The following is a 4,362-nucleotide window of genomic DNA, read 5'->3' as shown; positions in this document are numbered from 1 at the left end:
AAAACCACAACCTGAGAGGTTGTTTGGATTTCATCTATTATTTTAAGTTTATAGTTGAATCCTATAGGTGCTGTCACTCTCAGCCCATTACGCTGGGGTTGACAATAAATATAAACACTCAGGAACCACAATTACAGGACTGTGGACATCATATGATAAAAAAAAAAAGTTTGACGTCATGGTCATAGCAGAAGGGAAGTCATTATAGGAGTTTGGGATAATAATGGTCTGAGGTAATTACGGTAACACCATCGAGGCACCCCATCTGGGAATCTGGTAATGATGAATGGACTCATCACTGATGTGATGGACTCATTTTGTGGCTCTCTATGATATGTCACAAACTTTCACTGAGGCAGTTCCAGGAGTATTATGCTAATATTTCTCTCACCTCTTTCTATATGAAGACCTTTATAGACAGTGTTTGAGCGGTATCTGCATAGATGTTATTTCAAGCACATCTTTTTATGTATTTATGTCATTCAGGATGATGGGGGGAATTCTTATGCACATATATTTTCTATCTTTATTCTCAGCAATATTACACTTCAATGGATGATCTTGCAAAGGTTGATCAAAGTTTAAAAAATGAGAAATTTTGACACCGTTCATTATGGATCCAAGTACACCAAGGTAGCGAGAAGGAACAAAAACATTACATGCAAATTTATTTAGGAAGCCTCCACTAAAACCATAGTTTATTCTGACAAACTCCAGGACATTTATATTTTAATTCTTTCCCTGCTATCAGGGGATGTAGAGGCTCTGCTGGACAGTTGCCATTTGATTTAGTCATCAGGGTGCTTTATTATATTGCTTGCAAAATGAAAAGACCCCTTTTTGTGATTACACCCGTAGAAGCAGAGCAAAAATATTTTATATCATACATCTAAATAACACTGAACCTGTGATTAAATAGTGAGCACTTAGATTAATCTGTAAACAGCAGAACGTCTAGTCAAGACTTGAGTTCCAGTTGCTGATGACAGTCTGAGCAGGCTTTTTAAACAATATATCTGACAGCAAAATAATATTTACCCATTTATTTTTAAACACATCTTCCCTCGTCTCTCTCAGAGAAATGGAGCGGGGATGGGCGAGGGGTTCGATGTCTGCCTCTGTAATAATCAGACTCTTCCCGCTGAGACAAACTCACACCAAACAGAATGAACAAGCATCACTGGGATGAATTCTTTTTAAAATTCATTTACATGCAGATTATCAACAGTGCCACTGCTGTATCATCCAAACAATATGAAGGAGGCTATTGTAGAACAATCACAAATCAAAACCAAATAAATATAATTATGTTTTGTGAAGTCTACAACAAAACTGTTTTAAAACTATTTAAAAGAGACACAAATGCACAAATACCGACTGCTAATCAGTCTTTTTCCTGCCAGAAACTCAAAGAGAATACCAGAATGTTGTCATCACCCTTAAATTAAAGGTTGTTGAACCTGAGTAAGTTCTGCTTACACCAGTGAAATGTCAAGAAGAAAAAAGCAGCAACTCTCAAGAGTTTGGCAAGAGTCAAACTTCAAATTACCAGTAATTCTTTCAAAATTAGCAACACATTTTCACAAAAGCAATTTTTTTTCAGAGCTGATATTTTCATTACTTTTTGTTTTTATTTGAAAAATGGTACTTTAGTTTAGTGTGGGTATAAATTATTCAAAATATGAGAAGTTGCTGAAAATATATAAGCGCACTATATATCCCTGTATGAAAAAGAAATGGAAAAGTGCATAGTAAATGTTTATATGAATCGTACCTACTGAAAACATTAACGTGGGCCCTTTTGTCAGTAAACCATGAGCCACTTTCACATAGGAATTCATCAGGACAGCAAGTTTTCCAGTTTTTTTGGAGGGGTAAGGGAGTTGGTTGTTTTGTTTGTAGAAAACTTAACTAACACACGTGATGCTCACTCAATGTATATATTACAAATAACTGGAAGTGCATTCCTCCAGAACTGACAGTGTTCAGTGTCACAATACTAATGCCAAGATTGTTTCCCCCCAAGAGTTGCACGCATTTTGTGTGAAGGTTTTTAAAACTTTTAGTGGGTAGTTCATTTCACTATTGTGAGTATGTTGACCACAAGGACCATCAACCACACTGTAACTAAAGGACAACAAAGATAAATAATGGGTTAACTATGCAATCAGAAACATAAGCATTGAGTAGACAAATAACCCTGCTTGTTCCAGTTATTCAGTCAGATCTGCTCACCAGGTTGGAGTGCTACTCAAACAGAATAATGTAATCTTGTTGCAACCTTGCTTGTTGGTGCTTAACTGGAAAAAAAATGTGGAGACACAGAATTATCAGTTACCTAACAATGCTGTTAGAAAGTGCTCTGCATCAAATTTAGACTCAAGCTAAGCTCAAAATAAATAATGAAATGGGGCTCTTAAAAAGCTTTGTGTATGGGGTACAGTAGGAAAGGCGCTGTATGCGAAGGAGGCCTTGATGTCTCAGATAACGTAGGTTACTCTTGGGTTTGATCGAAGTATACCTAAGGCTACTGAGAGAAGAGTTAGAATTCTGAAAAATAAAACACACCCGGGCAAGCACATATACATACACAGCACAGTCTGAAGCACACAGAAGAATGGATGCATGCACATAAAATATGGTGGGAGTGAACAAATCTCAGCAGATTGCCCTTGGTAACTTGGTGTTGGTAAATATTAATAAGGGCAATCTCTAGACTCATTGCAAGTAGCAGAAAGATGTGTAAATGTGTGAGATGGCAAGGGAAGGACAGGGAGACATAATGAATACTGAATAGAATGCTGAAGAAAGAGAACAGATGCTAAGACATAGAGACAGACGGGTGAAGGATAACAGAGGAAAAACAAAGCTTTGGTTTCATGACAGTTTAGAAATAGTTGAGAAAGAAAAGAAATGCTTTGGTCTAAGAGATGCACATACCTTTTTCAACTAACTGGCTATTATAGTATGTTACAATGATACAAAAAACTTTGTTTATGTGCAGATTTTATCTGATTAGTAATGCGTGAACAAACACTGACTTTCTCTACTAATGGGCTTGAATTTGAAACCCCAATTCTAGAAGCTTTTCAAAACATGTGAGTTTTTATTGCTTCATTTATTTCATACTTTGAAATGTGGCCAAATTTCCAAGAATTCCAAGTGAATTTGCAGATAGTAGTTTGAATGCATAAATAGCCTGTGTTAATAAATAGATGATTTATTCTGCTCGTTTCAGAGGGGGTGGGGTGGGGGGGATTTGGGATTCTGTTTGCAATACCACCTATTTAATATGAGATAAAAACCCAACAGGCACAATGACTTTAAGTATATTCTACAAAAAGTGAAAGTGGCAGGAACATACTGGAGCTGATGGGATTTATTATAAAATCTTGTGTAAACATTACAGCAGTGAAACACTCGTCATAGAATCTCACCATAAAAAAATGTCATAACTACCAACTATAATTATTAATACTAATTCAACATTAATTAATATTTAGAATACAAAGCATAAAAATTATAAGGTAATTGGTAGGAAAGCTGTGTTGCATTTGTGTTTTCCACACTCATTGAAATGGCACTGATTCAAGCTTCTCAAAAATCACCATTGTCCTTGAACTGACTTACACAGGTGGATCTAAAATGAATCTGAACAGATATGGGTTCAATTTGACCCAGAACAGTCTTGGTTTATAAAAATTAGTAGCAACTGTACAACTATGTCCAATTTGTTTCAAAATTTTCATTTATTTCTGTGTTTTGGGTAACTAATTCATCTAATTTGAGGCTAAAAGAATAAGATTTTATTGTCAAAACAGGCCAAATTTGACTTAAACTGTATGTAAGAGTTGTAATCAGAAAAAGCTAAGAAAATCATCTCCAGCAGCAGCAGGCAGTATAAAAGATGTTCTGTTTTATTGGACAAACAAATGTGTTGTGAAATAATTTTGCCATGGATAATTGTGAGTTCTTGATACACACTGCACACATTCGTAATGCTATGATATTTACCAAATGAGGTGATTAGTGATTTAGAACACTTATTATTTTTTTATTTTTGCATTTATTTTACATTACTCAATCCGAGCAGCTTACCCGGAAGGCATGCATTCTTAGTTAACAGCTGGTTTATAACTATGGGGAAAGCCTGATGGACAATCAAGAGCATGCCTCCTTTGTGTAACATGTACTGTATACTGAAATCCGCTGATCTTCTACATGTTCTTTTTCAGTAGTGATTTACTGTTGCCTTTAGGGTCTCTGAGAAAGACTGTTTTATCATCCCTTTGAACATCATGCATATTTAAACATTCTCATGTATGCACTGTAGTGTATGCCTGCTACCAGAGGAGCACAGGC

This window comes from Pundamilia nyererei, unplaced genomic scaffold, assembly GCF_000239375.1.
Source record: "Pundamilia nyererei isolate P.nyererei 1_Seehausen unplaced genomic scaffold, PunNye1.0 scaffold00117, whole genome shotgun sequence".
NCBI classification, from domain to species: Eukaryota; Metazoa; Chordata; class Actinopteri; order Cichliformes; family Cichlidae; genus Pundamilia; species Pundamilia nyererei.
The sequence above is the reverse complement of the archived record's forward strand: the minus strand, read 5'-3'. Positions refer to the sequence as shown.